This window comes from Psammomys obesus, unplaced genomic scaffold, assembly GCF_907164565.1.
Source record: "Psammomys obesus unplaced genomic scaffold, mPsaObe1.curated_primary_1811, whole genome shotgun sequence".
In the NCBI taxonomy this organism is placed as follows: domain Eukaryota; kingdom Metazoa; phylum Chordata; class Mammalia; order Rodentia; family Muridae; genus Psammomys; species Psammomys obesus.
The window spans coordinates 17,608,958-17,625,572 of record NW_026596040.1 but is presented as its reverse complement, the minus strand read 5'-3'; the positions used below and the strand labels follow the sequence as shown (position 1 = coordinate 17,625,572).

Sequence of the window (16,615 nt, the reverse complement as noted above, 5' to 3'; positions counted from 1 at the left end):
GGCGTTCTATATTGTTTTTGCAAGGGTCCAAAGGAACACGAGATAGAAAATCTTCAGGTTGTGTGCTTGATTCAGAAAGAATCATTACCAGTAGCTAAATGGCCAGATAAAATGGTAATGTGTATTAGGAAAATTATATTTAGTAAAATAAAAGTGATAATTATGCTATGCATATTAGACATTTAGAGTTTCTTCTGGCTACCAGTGTGTCAGTGTGTCTAATATAGGAAGCAATGAACACAAATAGCCCAAGACAGACGGCATGGTTTATTTGTTCTTTTTTTTTTTTTCTTTTTTTAGCCTCTACAGAGGGGGCTGATTGTGATGCTTTCTATGATGGGGTTATTGGGGTTATTTTCCATTTTAAGGAGAGGCAACTGTGATACTTTTCCCTTAAAATTAGTGTTCTGCTAGTGATACGGGGCTGGAGGTGGGGGCCCAAAAGCTGATAATGTGAGAGGGATCCATTTATAATGACCTTCAAGACTGCTAATTTCTAACTGTCTAGCATTCACTAGGTATCATTAAAGCAAGCTCATTATCACATGATCACCTCATTGACCTATCACTTTTGAGTCAAGATATTTGAAATCTACATATTTTGATACATCATATTAAAATTGACTGAACTTATCCTGTTGAACAATAGATTCAAAATTTAATTTTACTGCTCTGAAATGCTATACAATGTATTTTTTTTTCTTCAGCTCTGTCTTAATCCCCAGCCTAGGTTTGCATATGTTTGAAGCCTAGGACTGGAGGTAGTTTTGAATGTGTACCTTGTCTGTGATCGAATAAGAACAAAGCCATCATTTCCTTGTGTTGCTTCCCATCGGAGGAGTGGGTGTTTGTATTCTGTCTGAACCTGCGATTCTCAAAGCCTTGCTGGCTGCTGTTTGGTACCCATGGCTTTCAAAGGCTTTGACAGCTAATTACATTTCAATTGTCTGGTGTTTAGGTTTCTTATGTCTGATGTGAACTTGGCATTGGTTTTGGACAAAGCCCATTAATTCAATAATTAATTTGGGATTTGCTTTGTTCTTCATCTATTTTTGTTTCTTCTTAAAAAATAAAAACGTATCAGCATTGTTTGGGGCTGGCGCTGTCTCTCACTTGGTAGGGTGCTTTTCTAGCATGCAAAAAGCCCTGGGTTCAGTCCCTAGCCCCACATAAAATTTGTTTTGGTGGCATATGTCTATATCTCAGTACTTAGGAGGTGAAGGCAGAGAGGATGAGAAGTCCAGACGATGCTCGGTAACATAGCAAGTTAAAGGCCTGGGCTACATGATAGCCAAAAAGAACAAATCAACCAATGATTAAAAACAAAAACAAAACACTAAAAGGCTTGACACAAGTTTTCATCAGGAGACTTCATCTTTAAGCATAACTTGCTTCTCATTTGAGTGCAAATACAGAGGTCCTCACCTGGACCCCATAAGGAGCAGGACACCCACTACTGTGATGGTGAGTCCCTACTAACCTGTCTTTCATCAACCTTGAGAGTGTATTAAGGGACAACATGCAGCAAGCTACTGACTATGCTAGGGGCTTCAGATTGACTTTGATGGAGACTGTTCAGATTGCCACTCCTCATGTTGTTTGTACGGACCTGTTCTTCTTCCTGTCTTCCCTGACTTCAGCAGCTCAACTCAACCCTAAGTCTCTGTTGGACTCTGACACAGAGCCTCCAGCAGACGTCTCACAGGATCTGTGAGACAGTTCCCATGGAGATTCACTCTGCACCCTTAGCAGCTGTCTGCTTGCCTTTAACCAGCTCTTGCCTCTTCAACTCATTGTAGCCATTTTGTAAACTACACATACAGACACACACACTAAGGCATATTTACTGTGTGATACGGATTGTGTGACCTGAGAATTAACATTGGAAGTTAGAATTGAAAGAAAGAGACCAGTGTTTGCCTTGGCCAGCTGTCATGGGATGTTGGGAAAGTGGCAAATTGAACCCAGAGAAATTGATGCAGTTTGGGAGTTTTTGTTCAATAAATTATTTTGTAAAAATTAAAAAAAACTTGCAAAAACCATCTACCAAAATTAACCAGACCCCAAATTTATACATCCCAGTGAACATTTATATCATCAAAATTACCATTTGGAATGAAAGCTCTGCATTGGTTTGTAGATTTTCATTATTGAATATATTTTATTATACTTTTCAGCCAACAAAAATGAAAAATCCATGACAGAATTAGAACTAGAAAAACGCTTAATTCTACATCCTCTGTCGTAATTCATGCCCTTTAACTGCATTCTGTCTTCCTCAAGCTCTCATATTTAGCTTTTCTTGTTCTCTGTTCATGTTAGACTTTACCTACACACACATCTGCATTATTGGCTGGATCACATATGAGGGAGAACTTGCATTTTTTTCTTTCTTTCTGAGCTTGTGTAACATTGGCATTAATAACAGAACAGGTCATAAGTATTGTTAACATCAGACTGAGGAGTGTTTTAATTCTGGACATATCCTCTTAATATTCAGCAACGAATGTGGCCCATTTCAGACATACTCCCTGAATCTGTGCTGAAAACATGACCAGCAGCGATTTGCAGCTGTGCACACAGGACAGTAATAGATTTTCACTGTCTTGCCTCAGGGGTGTGTAAATTTCCTTGCTCTCTGTCAAACTGTTGATAAAGGGATTTTAAATGGTAAGGCCATTTGGACGCTTTGTGTTCACCTATTATAGAGATAATGTTTTAATTAGAAGCAGGGAAGCTGTTTTCTGTGCCTTTTCTTTTACTGAGCTTAGGACTTTAGTATTGGTGACAGAACAAAAGGATTATGATCCCCCGGATAGTCACTTTCCTGGGTGTAAAACTATTTGGAATCCGAGGAAAGACCCATTCAACCCAAACTCAAACCTCCATCTTAGAACTAACATGTCTGTGTCTTTTATAACAGGCTTTATGGTATGCAGTGGACTTAGAGCGAGGGAATAGGAGTTTCTTACCTGAGCAGACATCGACTCACCCAGTGATGCGGTTTCCTCTTATTGTTGACTTGAAATCCGTTTGTCAGCTCCCCGGTCCTTTTGATCACCAGCCAAGGAATACAGATGAGACACACAGAAAGCAGTAGAAACGATACACAGAGTTTACTATAAGAAGGAGGGACACCCCCAAGCGGCTAGCGTGAACAATGGAGCTTTGTGCCAGCATACATGTGATGCTTGATATTGGCAGGCTGACAGGAAGGACCCAGAATCACCAAAGACAAGCCTCCAGGCTTTCCTGTGAGACATTATAGATGATGGTAAAGTCTGGAGATTCCTATGAGGGGTTATCTTGATTGGTTAATTGACATACGAAGACCCACCCTAAAGAAGGGCAGTGCCATTCCTTGGCTTGGGGTCTGGGCTTGCAGAAAAAGGAGGAGGCTATCTCAGCATGCACATTCACCTCTCTAGGCTTCCTGACTGGGCTGACCATGTCCAGCTACTTCAAGCTCCTGCTGCTACGATATCATCTTGGGCTAGGACTGAATAACAATCTTGAATTGTGAGCCAAAAAAAGCCCCATTGTTCTTAAACTGTTTTTTTTCAGAGTGTCTTTTCACAGCAGCAGAAAAAAATAGTATGCTACATTTTAGACCTTGTTTATATTATTTCTAACATTTCTAGAACTGGCAGTTTCCCCCAAGGACATTCTCCTGCCCAGGTGATTGGCAGGCCTATTTGGATGAGCTTTCTCTTAATGTCTTTATTTAGCATATATCAATTACACATACCAGTGGGTTTCATTATGCTATTTTTACGTGCATGTAAGATATTTTGATCATGTTAACTCCAGTTACTCTTTCTTGTCCTTTCCAACTCTCATGGCTATCTTTCACTTCCTGGCTAGACTTCCTCCTACTTCCTTTGTGTAGTGTTTTTGACCTAATTTGTTTCATTAGGGTTGCTCATAGGAGCCTGTATGAAAAATTATTTATAGGGGCGTCGGTATCTTCCTACTGTCTGCACCACTGAAGAAAATGTTTCTTTCTCCGTCCGCAACCGTGAACTACCTAGAAATCTTTGGGGGAAATGAGAGAGTGAGGCTCTGGAGCTCTATTCCCACTCTATGATAGGGCCATTGTTTTTTTTTTTTTTTTTTTTTTTTAATGTGTGAAGCTGTTTAATTCGGTTGTTAGCAATTTAGAAAACCAGTTTGTGAAGATACACCCCGTTTTGTTTTTTTTGTTTTTTTTTTTTCAGGGAGAACTGAGGTCACGGGCCCTGCAGCTGAAGAATAGTTTTGATCTTTGGCAAAATCTGTGAGTCCGCACACAGTCTTCTGATCAGCCTCGTGCTGCTCTGGAAATCTCGTATTTCTCCTTCTCTGTGTCAAAGATCTCACCCTCCTGATGCCTGGGGCTTGCCCAGCTTGTTTTTCTTGAAGTAAGCATCGGTCAGGTGTTGGGGTTTTTTAACCTTTCTGATATCAACTCCTGTAGAGGTGGTGACGACAAACTTCTGGTGTGTTCTGCACAGAGGAACTCTGTTGCGGGCAAGAGGTTGGGTCACAAGTAGCAAGCCACGGCCCAGCTGCTTCAGGAAAACCTCTTGCTCCTGTGGCGCCTGGTTAGGATGATCAGGACGGTCCCAGGAGGGATGCTGGCACGCAGCTTTCTCACGTGCTGCCTGAAGGGCTTTCTGTGGTGGCTCAGCGGCTTCCGAAGCTGGTCTTCAGTAGGATACTACCCAGGCAAAGCTTCTCCATCCGAGTACCTTCATTCTTGTTACCACCGACTGGTTTTGTGGCAATAGCAAGGACCATCTCCTTTTTCTTTCTTCTTTTCAACCTTAGATTTTGCGGCTGAACATTTCCTTTCATACAAGGCCTTGCGGGAATATGTAGCAGACCGGGAATCCTGCCAATTCCTCGAAACAGGACAGGGTTTCGGCTGCAATGGGACTTCCCCTTTTTTAGCCTTAGCGTCTCCCCTTCTTTCTGCACCAGTGGCTGGGATTCCAGGGGCAGCAGCGTCACCACCGGCCTTCTTGGCTGCAGGCTTCTTTTCCTTTGTGTCAGGTGTCTTGGCTTTTTCAGCCTGCCATCTTGCAAGACCATTCTTATGACGATAATTAGAACTGTGAGTTCAGAAGTGCTACGTCCGTGTTGCACACCGAAGACCGTACTTCATAATGTTCCACCCTGTGTAATTTGAGGGGAACATCACATACATTTAGCAGAACAACAGCAGTAGCTTCTCCATTAAGACACGTAAACTCTCCATCCATTGGCTTTGGGTTAGGTTTACAGCGCCAAGTGCGAGTTCCTTTCTGTAATGTAGGCCTTATTCCAGTCAAAGAGTGATTGGGTAACTACATAACAGGCTTACCCTACTGCCCCAGCGGGCACAACTTGCCAGGCCAGTCAGTTAATGTAACACTAGTTGAATTAATTCCTCTTCTCCTAATACAACTTTCTTTTGAGACAGTGGCTCACTCTGTGTTCCTGGTGGGCCTAAAAGTCACTATGTAAATCAGGCTGCTTTCTCCTTATAGAGACCACTCTACCTTGACGTCTGCTGGGATTAGAGGAGTGTGCCACCACACCCAGTTTTTAACAGAAGGTAGTATTCCTGTTTTCTTGACCAGAAAGCCTCCAGACTGATACCAGTACTACTAATCTTGGGACCTTAGGCTGGTCAGAATGTTGTGTTTCTTTCAAGAGACCAACTCAGATCCTGTTACTTTCTTTTTCTTAAAATCAATACATATCATTATATAATGGGATTAATTAGTGAGCTTTTCAAACATGTATATAATACATTTTGATCAGATTAACCTCCATTATGCTCTCTTGTTCCCTTTTGCCTCCCACTGATTCCCCCCTCTCCCAGTAGTTCCCTGTCTGTTCTTCAGAGCTCAGCAGAATCAGTCCTGGCCCTAAAAGGTGCTGCCAATGAAGGGGAGGAGTTTGTCCTTAATGACGTTCAAGGCTGTTAACATCTAACTAGCTATGAGACACTTTCCGTCTTGCTTAAATTCTCTGGGCAGTGTGTGAAAACATCAGTGATGGGTTAGTGGTGGTACTTTGGCTGGATAAATGAAGAGGTGGCAAGGTAGCAGGCTCTTGGGGGTGACCTTCAGTCAGGAGGCTGAGGATGCAGCATGTATGTCAGTGAGAGAAGAGGCTTGTTGTAAGATTAGGTAGTCAACAGCCCTGTTATCTTTGTTTGAGATAGGGTCTTACTATGTAGGCATGCCTGGCCTGGAACTTGTTCTCTAGATCAGGCTGGTCTTGAACCACTGTTGTCTTAGATGTATTAGACATTTTCTCTCTGGAGGGGGCAAAGGTGAAGAGGCTATGCCCTGTTACTTCTTGGGGGTAGTATGCCATAAAAGTCTTTGGAGACAATTGCTATACTTCAATTAATCATCTCTTCATGAAGTTATATTTAATCCTTCTCCTGGGGTGATTTAGAAATATGTCCACAAATGCTTTGGCATTTGTCTTTTCAGAAGGTGGAGCCTGACTTTTCCCGAGTGTGGGCCAAGTTTAGTGACTTGCTTCCAAAGAACAGAATGTGGTAGAAATAGAAGCATGTGACTTCTGGATAATACAATAAAAGCCATGAACCTGTGGCTTCAGTCTTGGTCTCTTGGGTCACATTTGATGGTGCCTCATTTTTTTTTTTTTTGTATTATCTTGGCATTTTACTTTTTAACATAATTCTTTATTTATTACAATTTATTCACTTTGTATCCCAGCTGTAGCCCCACCCTCACCCCCTCTCAGTCCCACCCTCTCTCCCTCCCTCATTTCCTCCCATGCCCCTTCCCCAGTCCACTGATAGGGGAGGTCCTCCTCCCCTTCCATCTGACCATAGCCTATCAGGCCTCATTAAGACTGGCTGCATTGTCTTCCTCTGTGGCCTGGTCAGGCTGCTCCCCCTTAGGGGGAAGTGATCAAAGAGCCAGCCATTGAGTTCATGTCAGAGACAGCTCCTGCTCCCCTTACTAGGAAGCCCATTTGGAGACTGAGCTGCCACAGGCTACTGCTGTGCAGGGGGTCTAGGTTACCTCCATGGATGGTCCTTGATTGGAGTGTCTATCTTAGAAAAGGCCCCTAGGCCCAGATTTATTGGTTCTGTTGTTCTCCTTGTGGAGCTCCAGACCCTTCCAGGTCTTTCTATCTCCCTCTTCTTTCATAAGATTCCCTTCATCTCTGCCCAAAGTTTGGCTATGAGTCTCAGCATCTGCTTTGGTACCCTGCTAGGTAGAGTCTTTCAGAGGCCCTCTGTGGTAGGCTTCTGTCTTGTTCATTGTTTTCATCTTCTTCTGATATCTATCCCATTTGCCTTTCTGAATGAAGATTAAGCATCTTACCCAGGCTCCTCCTTCTTGTTTAGCTTCTTTAGGTATACAGATTTTAGTATGATTATCCTATATTATATGTCTAATATCCACTTATAAGTGAGTATATACCATGTGTGTCTTTCTGCTTCTGGGATAGCTCTCTTAGGATGATCTTTTCTAGTTCTCACCAATTGCCTGCAAATTTAATGATTTCCTTGTTTTTAATTGCTGAGTAGTATTCCATTGTGTAAATGTACTACAATTTCTGTATCCATTCCTCAATTGAGGGACATCTGGGTTGTTTCCAGATTCTGGCTATTACAAATAAAGCTGCTATGAACATGGTTGAGCAAATGTCCTTGTGTACTTGAGCATATTTTGGATATATGCCTAGGAGTGGTATAGCTGGATATTGAGGTAGCATTATTCCTAATTGTCTAGGAAAGCACCAAATTGATTTCCATAGTGGTTGTTCAAGTTTGCATTCCCACCAGCAATGGAGGAGAGTTCCCAATTCTCCATATCCTCTCCAGCATGTGTTGTCACTTGAGTTTTTGATTTTAGCCATTCTGATGGGTGTAAGGTGAAATCTCAGGGCCGTTTTTGATTTGCATTTCCGTGATGACTAAGGATGTTGAACATTTCTTTAAGTGTTTCTTTGCCATTCTATAGTCCTTTATTGAGAAATCTCTGTTTAGCTCTGTATCCCATTTTTAAATTGTATTACTTGATTTGTTGCTTTTTAACTTCTTGAGTTCTTTATATATTCTGTATATTAGCCCTCTGTCAGATATAGGGTTGGTAAAGGTCCTTTCACAATTTGTAGGCTGTCGTTTTGTTCTGACAACAGTGTCCTTTGCTTTAAAGAAACTTTTCAGTTTCATGAGGTCCCATTTATTGATTGTTGATTTTAGAGCCTGTGCTGTGGGTGTTCTGTTCAGGAATTTGTCTCCTCTGCCAATGAGCTCAAGGCTCTTCACCACTTTTTCTTCTAACCAATTTAATATGTCTGGTTTTATGTTGAGGTCTTTGATCCACTTGAACTTTAGTTTTGTGCAGGGTGATAAATATGGATCTATTTGCATTTTTCTACATGTAGATATCCAGTTAGACCAGCACCATTGTTGAAGATGCCATTTTTTTTCCATTGTATGGTTTTGGCATCTTTGTAAAATATCAGGTGTCCATAAGTGTGTGGGTTTATTTCTGGGTCTTTTATTCAGGTCCATTGATCCACCATTCTGTTTCTCTGCCAGTACCATGTACTTTTTATTACTGTTGCTCTATAGGACAGCTTGAGATCAGGGATGGAGATACCTCCAGAAGCTCTTTTATTGTAGAGGATTGTTTTATTGATTCGGGGTTTCTTGTTATTCCATGTAAAGGTGAGAATTTTTCTTTCAAGGTCTGTAAAGAATTGTGTTGGTAGTTTGATTTTTGAGTTAATTTTGTATCCAGCCACTTTGCTGAAGGTGTTTATCAGCTATAGGAGTTCCCTGGTAGAATTTTTGGGGTCACTCATGTATACTATCATATCATCTGCAAATAGTGATACTTTGACTTCTTCCTTTCTGGTTTGTATCCCCTTGATCTCCTTTATTTGTTTTATTGCTCTAGCTAGGACTTCAAGAACTATGTTGAAGAGCTATGGAGAGAGTGGGCAGCCTCGCCTTGTCCCTGGTTTCAGTGGGATTGATTTCAGTTTCTCTCCGTTTAGTTTTATGTTGGCTATAGGCTTGCTGTATATTGCCTTTACTATGTTTAGGTAAGTGATGGTGCCTCATTTTAAGGGTGTTCAGCCAGCCCTGGAGAGCAATGGAGCCTGTCATCAAGACTCAGCACCAGGGCATTGTGGCAGAATCCTGTAATCCTAGCACTTGGATGACTAAGGCAGGATTGCAAGTTCAAGGTCTAAAGAAAACAAACAAACCAACCAACTTCCAGACCAAAATAAAACAGTAAGGCAGAATCAGGAGCAGGAACTATAGGTCATTGGTAGAGAGCTCCCCAATTCCCACAAGTTTCTGGGTTCAGTCCCAGGGCAAGCTAGTACAATTGTGCTTAGCACACAGAGGCGCCATCCTGGATGCAGGTCCTTCAGCTTCTCCAGCTAGGCCATCAGACCACTGTAGCTCCAGATGATACCTCGATTGCAAGTTCCTGAAATACTGTAAATTGGTCTCATAAACATCTGTGGTGAAGCTGCTGCATTATCATCTAACAGAACTGAATTGCTGATAACTGATTCTTATCACGTTTAATAGCTCCATGAGAGCACCAGAGACAAAGAGACTTCAGCGCTGGTGGCAGCGAGGAAGGACAGCTCTCTGCTTATGGTATTTTTGGTGCTGGCTATTAAGGTAGCACCATGTTTGATGGACTCTGAAAAGAACAGTTGTACTGAATCAAAGGAGAAGGCTAGTGGTCCCTGACAGAGTCAAGTTGAATAAGGCTTGGAATACGATCATGATGAAGCTGAAGTGATGCTGAAAACAGAACTCATTTCATTTAAATTGTAAATGCAATGATTCCCCCTTGATACATTTTTTTGGAGACTGTTATCTTATTACAGGTGTTATGTTTCATAAAACAAGGTCTAAATAAACATTGTTTTGGAAATCTTTACTTGGGCTTTTTAAAGTTGTTTCGAATGATTTTTATTTTTCTGTGAGAAAAATGCTACAATAGTGTGGTGTATTTGATGTTTTCTTTGTGAGAAACTATTCCTATGCTCAGTAAGTGGAACAGTACAGAAGGAGAATCCTTTGGCCCATGCCACATTCCCATGAAAAAGTAAGGCTTGATCCCTGTAGGTGACATCTGCCTCATACCTGGCACACCTCCCCAAACCATGAGGATAAATACCTACAGAGCCCAGACTTCTCATCTTTATTTTCTTAAATATGTGAAAAACAGCAAGTTTTTCAGTTGATTTCAAGTTCTGGTAATATCTGCTCAGACAACGAGAAAAGCTAGACTCCTGTTGCTTGTGATGAAACAAAAATGGAAAGCACTTTTGTGTGGTGTGGGTTCTGTTTTGCTCAGCCATAGGAACCTGGGAAACCTTTCTGATTGTTTTTCTGGCAATATGGGGTGTTGTGAACCAAGTACATCGATCGTCTCCAGTTTCAAAACTCTGAGGCCTGTGTTTTGAAAGTGCAAGTAGGCAATCCTTGCAAGAGCAGGTTATTTTTTTTTCCTGGTCTAGTTCTATTGAAAACAGACTTTTCTCTGCCCCTAGAAGTATAACTATTAAAGTTTATGAACTAAATTTATATTATAAGCAAAATCTCTGTGACTTCCTGCAGCCATACAAACATTACTGCTGGAACTGCCCGTGAGTGAAGTCGTAGACTCTAAATTCCACTGTGTTTCTGCAAGCGGAAGGTTTTCGTTTTTTTTTTTTTGTTTTGTTTTTTGTTTTTTGTTTTTTGTTTTGTTTTGTTTATTTGTTTTTTTCTTTTCTCATTTTCAGTGAGAACAAAGCACAGATACAATTTGTGCAGAAGAGCTTATTCAGAAGTCTACCTGAAGCCTTTTTCTCCAAGGGGCAGGAAAACTCCTCCTAGCTCCTCAACTGACATTGCTTTGCATAAGAAATTGGAAGATGTTTCTGCATTAAAAAAATACATTCTCTATTTTGTAGGACATGTATGATCATGCCATTGAACACTACACACAACCTCGACTTGTCTGAGAGGAGGGAACCCCAATTGAGAGAAAACCTCCGTAAGATCCAGCTGTAAGGCATTTTCTTAATTAGTGATTGATGTGGAGGGCCCAGCTCCTTGTGGGTGGTACCATCCCTGGGCTGGTGGTCTTGGGTTCTTTAAGAAAGCAGGCCTGAGCAAGGCAAGCCATGGGAAGCAGTCCAGTAAGCAACACTACTTCATGGCTTCTGCATCGGCTCCTGTCTCCAGGATCTTACCTTGTCTGAGTTCCTGTTCTGACTTCTTTGAAGATGAACAGTGATATGGAAGTGTAAGCTGAATAAATCCTTTCCTCCTCAACTTGGTGAGTCATCATAGCAATAGAAACTCTAAGACAACCCTCAAAATATTTAACACACCCCCTTAACTTCCTGAACCTATTTCATTCTTCCTATATTTAAATTTGTTTCATTGAAGAGAAGAATCCATCCAAGGAAGAGTCACGAATGCATTCATGGCTGGGAAGAGCTTTGCATTCTGCTTGGCAGTGTGCACGTGGGAATTGTATTAGAACTTGCTGCAGTGTGTTTGAGATACAGCTAGACATTGAGAGCTTTAGGAGCTAAAAGTGGGCTAGGGTGCAAAGACAGTGTGAAGGATGATAAAACAGGAGAGGTTTTAAATCCTTTGTTGTAGAACAATGATGCTTGCCACAGAAACTTGGTATATTATTTCACTCCCTCCCCTTTCCTTTTCATCTTCCCTCTAACCCCTCTTCCTCTCTTTGTCTCATAGACTCCATGTTGTTCTCATACTCACTGCACAGTCAAGGCTGACTCTGGGCTTCTGGTCCTCCTGCCCCTGCCTCCTGATTGCAGGTATGTTCCATTCTCAGTTTTACATAGTTCTGGGAACCGAACCCAAGGATTGGTGAACGCTGGGCAAGCACTTCAACTGAGCTACATCCTTAGCCCTAAAACTTGGCATCTTATGAGGAATCTTTGGGCTTTGTAAGTCGGATTTTTCAATAACTGCAATCTAACATACAGGTGAGTTACACATCACTTTCTAAAGGAAGCTTTAGAAGGGATCCAGTCTGGACTCGTGATATTAGACAGGAAAAGGTTTGGGGCTGGGAATGTAGGGCAGTTGTTGAGAACTTGTCAGACTCCCACAAGGCCCTGGTGTCCACTGACAGGTGAAGTGCCGTAGAGGGGATGTTTAAAGGCATGAAGACAAGCGAGAGAAACAGGAGCATACTGTTCGCAGGAATGTCGCTAAAAGAGCCTCGTACTCGTTACTGTGAAGATCAACAAATTATGTTCCACTGAAAGTCGAAAAAACTTTTCCGTATACTCAAAATAAAAGACTTGATATAGCAACTAAATATAACATTCTAACTTATCCAGAACTGCCTTTCGATCAAACTGTGAAATCACGCATAACCAGATGGCATCCTGCGTACAAGCAGAAGACACCCACGTGCATTGTCCAAAGTGGCTGTTTTTTCTTTCCACTTTCTTTTGGATTTCATGTCAGTTTTTCTTTTCAATGATGGTTTTCCCTTTTCACGTCTTTTATGATTCTTTACATCAAATTGTAATTAGCTCAATACAAGTGTGCTCTCTTTTAAACTACAATTATTTAGCCCCAGCCCCTGGACAGCATGCAGGCTCATCGTCTCTACAGGCCACTAGATGCCAGCACTGCATAGGATTATTGGGTAAAATTGAAGCCCGAACACAAACTTATGTTATTTTAAGAGTCAATACAGTTAACTTCCGGATATAGTTTATCAATTTCTTGGTCAGTTGATTTCCATTTCTACTTTTAGGTTTCTTCTCTTTGCTGGCAATAGCACCACTAATGAAGGTCTGTAGCCAGTAAAAAAAAAATTCTTTTGAGCCCTTCTGAATCTGAAATGTGTTATTTTGTCTTCACTTTATAATGTCAGCTGCTTCACAGTTATTTCCTTGTACAAGTATGGAAATACTCCATTAACTTCTGCTACTGATTTTTTTCCTCTGTGGTTGATATTCTAGGATGTAAGCGGTCAAGCCGATGGTTTTTCTCTTTATAAGATCTTTTCTCACTGAAAGCATGTAGGCATTTTTTTTTTTTTTTTAAAATCAGGGGAGTGTTCTAGCTCCTCCTCTCTCTCCCAAGTTGCGGGTCTTATGTAGTGGCAGTTGAGTAAGAGCTGTGACTCAAAAGAAGCATTTTCACCAGTGTGGCCCTGTGCTGGAACATTCGAATTAATTGGGAGGGTTGAACCATTTTGCTTTATTAACAAAGTGCTTAAGTGTGAGCTTTTTAAAAGAAATTGATTTTTCCTGGTACTCAGGCAGAATTTCAACCTTAGGCCTCACTCATTTCTTAATTTTACGTTGCTCTCTGCAATTATCTTTTTTATTTAGATCATATTTTTTGAGACTTTATACATAAGTACTGTTTCATATCCGTTCTACTCCTCTCTGCCCTTCTTCTACTCCTCCCACATTTCTACCCCACTCCCTCTTAAATTCATGAATTTTCTTCTTTATTTTTAGCTACAGATGTGTGTGTACACATATGTATGTATGTAGAATTCACGTGTTTATCTATCTTCTTCTTACCCACCTGTCGTCTACCTATAATCCTCTGAGTTCATGTAGTGTTAGTCGCCTGTACATATGTTTAGGAATGACCACCTGGGATCCAATAATACTTGGGCTCATTCTTGGAAAAACTGGTTTTCCATCTCTCTGCAGCCATTGATTTCATGCTGCTTTCCCCCCCAGGGATTGCACTGTATGAAAGTTGCCCCATTCACATTGCCATGTCATCTGGTATTGTCATGGTGTGGGTCTTGTTTAAGCAGCCATATTGTTTAGATTTCGTGGGTATATCTTCCCTGTCATAGCTAGAAGGTATTGTGGCCATAGGAATCCTAGTCCCTTGGATCTGACAATCTTTGCATCCTTCTTCTGGGATGTTCTCTGAGCTTTATGTGTAGGGGTCTATGCTGTAGGTGTATGGATTAGGACTGGTCAACTCATGGTCACTTAGTCTCTGAATTTTGACCAGTTGTGGATTTCTGTATTAGTCCTCTTGTGCTACAAAAAGAGGCTCCTTTGATGAGGGTTGAGAGCTGCAGTAGTAGGTTCTTTAGGGTCTATGGCCTTTCTTCAGGCTTAGGTGATTGGCTAGGTTTCTGGTACCAGACATGAATTTCCTCCTACTTCTTGGGCCCTAAGTCCTATTAGTCAGTAGGTGGTTGTTGATACATTCAAAGTGCTGCTTTTGCACCACTGGAGAGAGCTTTCCAGGTGGCTCATTGCTGTGGTTTACAGGCTTTACAGCTGGGAAGGATTATTGATTGCTTTTCTCCCTTGGCAGCTTGTATATCACCTTTGGGTATTATGCAAGCCAGTCCTCAGGGAAGCTTCTGGGTCAGTTCTAGCTGGTTTCTTCCAAGTCCCGAGTCCCAAGAATGTGGTATCTTCAGAACAGGCTTTTGCCTTCAAGTTTTGGGAGGCAGCCAAGGGCAGTAGCAATAGCCTGTATTGTTTTGGAGATCTCTTGGATTCCCTTGACCAATAAACTCAAAGGGTGATTTCCCATGACTGTTAATGAGATTTTGTACATGACTTTTGGTGGGGGTACATTATTACCCCATTTAGCATAACTCTATTTAAACTATATATACATATAAAATGCTTTTATTTGTATTATATATATATATTTTTAAAGTAAGTTTTTTTGGCTTTTACAAACATCCCTAATGTTTTTTTTTTAATCTTTCCTCCTCCCTCTCTCTCTCTATTGTACCCCTTCCCCACACCCCAGTTAAAATCACTTCCCCAGTTAGAGTTCCTCCATTCTTTCCTCTACCCTGCATAGCAACTGTGTCTTTCTATACCCTCCACAATGTTTTCCTCTCACTTTCCTGGCTGTTCCAGTTACTTCAGGTTATAGTCTCAAATCTAAAGATGTGAGCTTAGTATCCCCAAATAAGAGAACATGTGCTTGTTTTTCCGGGGCTGAGTTACCTCAGTATAACATTTTCTAGTTCCATCCATTTATATACAAATTTCATGAATTCATTTTTTTATTTACAGCTGAATAGAATTCCGTTGTATGTACCACATTTTCATTATCCACTCATCAGTTGGCAAACAATTAGGTTGTTTCCATTGCCTAGTTATTGTGAATAAAGTGGCAATAAGTATAGCTGAATAAGTGTCTCTTTAATAGGATTCAGAGTCCCTTGGGTGTATACCAAGTGTAATGAGCTTCTTGTTGTGTGTGCATGCGGACATGGATGTACCATGGTGCCTGTGTAGACACCAGTAAATAACCTCTGTGTCAATTATCACCTTCTACTTTGTTAGAGACAAAGTCTTGTTCATCATAGTATATGCCAGGCTGCCTGGCCTTATACACTTTTGGGGATTCTTTTGTCGCTGATACCTATCTCACTGTAGGTGTGCTGGGATTATGGATGTAAGGTACTGCATATGATTTACCTGGGTGTTGGAGATCTAAACTCTGTTCCTCATGCTTGTGGGGCAAATGCTTTATCCATTAAGCCCTCTCCCCATCCCTTGCATATTTTTATGATTTCTTCAGAGATGATAAGGACTTCTTTAGTTTTTCTGTTTACCTTTTTATCTCTATTATTTTTTCATGCAATGTATAATTCTCAATTCCTCTCAGGTCCCCCCCACTTCCTTATCTGTTTAACTTTATGTTCTCTTTCTCTCTCTCACTTAAAAAATTCCCACAAAAGGCAAAAGTGAAAATCAAAATAGACAAAGAATCAGCAAGACAAAAAAAAAAAAAAACAAAAAAAAAAAAAAAAAAAAAAAAAAAAAAAAAAAAAAAAAAAAAAAACAAAAAAAAAAAACAAAAGAAAAGCCTAACATAAACAAAATAAAATAAAAAAGTGCAGGCCCCTCCAACAACAACAACAACAACAACAACAACAACAACAACAACAACCCAACAAGCCTAAAGTCACGAATTTTGTTTTGTGTTGCCAGCTATTGGGTGTGAGGCGTGCCCTGGTGGGGAGTTGATGGACTCAGTAATACTCCATTGGGGAAAACTGATTTGCCTTTTGCCGATGGGAACCAATTGCAAATAACTTCTTGTTTAGGGGTAGTACCATGTCTCCTTTCTCTCTCAGTGCTGGGACCCTGTCTAGTTTAAACCTGTGCAGGTTGGCTGGGCATGGTGGTGCTCACCTTTAATCTCAGCACTCTGGGAGGCAGGGGCAGGCAGACTGCTGTGAATTTGAGGCCAGCCTGTTCTACAAAGTGAGTCCAGGACAGCCAAGAACCCTGTCTTGAAAAACCAAAACCAAAACCAAACCAAACCAAACCAAACCAAACCAAACCAAACCAAACCAAACCAAACCAAACCAAACCAAAACAACCAACCAACCAACCAACCAACCAACCAACCAACCAAACAACCAAACAAACAAACAAACAAACAGAAAAGCCAAAATTAAACCCAAAATAAAACAAAAACAGAAACAAAAAAGCCCTGTGCAGGTCTTGTGCATGCAGCCACAGTCTCTATGAGTTCATATGTAGATTAGTCCGGTTGTGTGAGGAGACACTGTTTTCTTTGAATCATGCATCCCCTTTGGTGCTCACAACCTTTCCTGTT

The 16,615-nt window shown here is 41.1% G+C and overlaps 1 pseudogene; it reads right to left on the bottom strand.

The window, feature by feature from the left end:
- Positions 1–4,229: 4,229 nt before the first annotated feature.
- The window catches only part of LOC129688082 (60S ribosomal protein L6-like), a 38,267-nt pseudogene continuing 25,881 nt past the window's right edge, over positions 4,230–16,615 (bottom strand).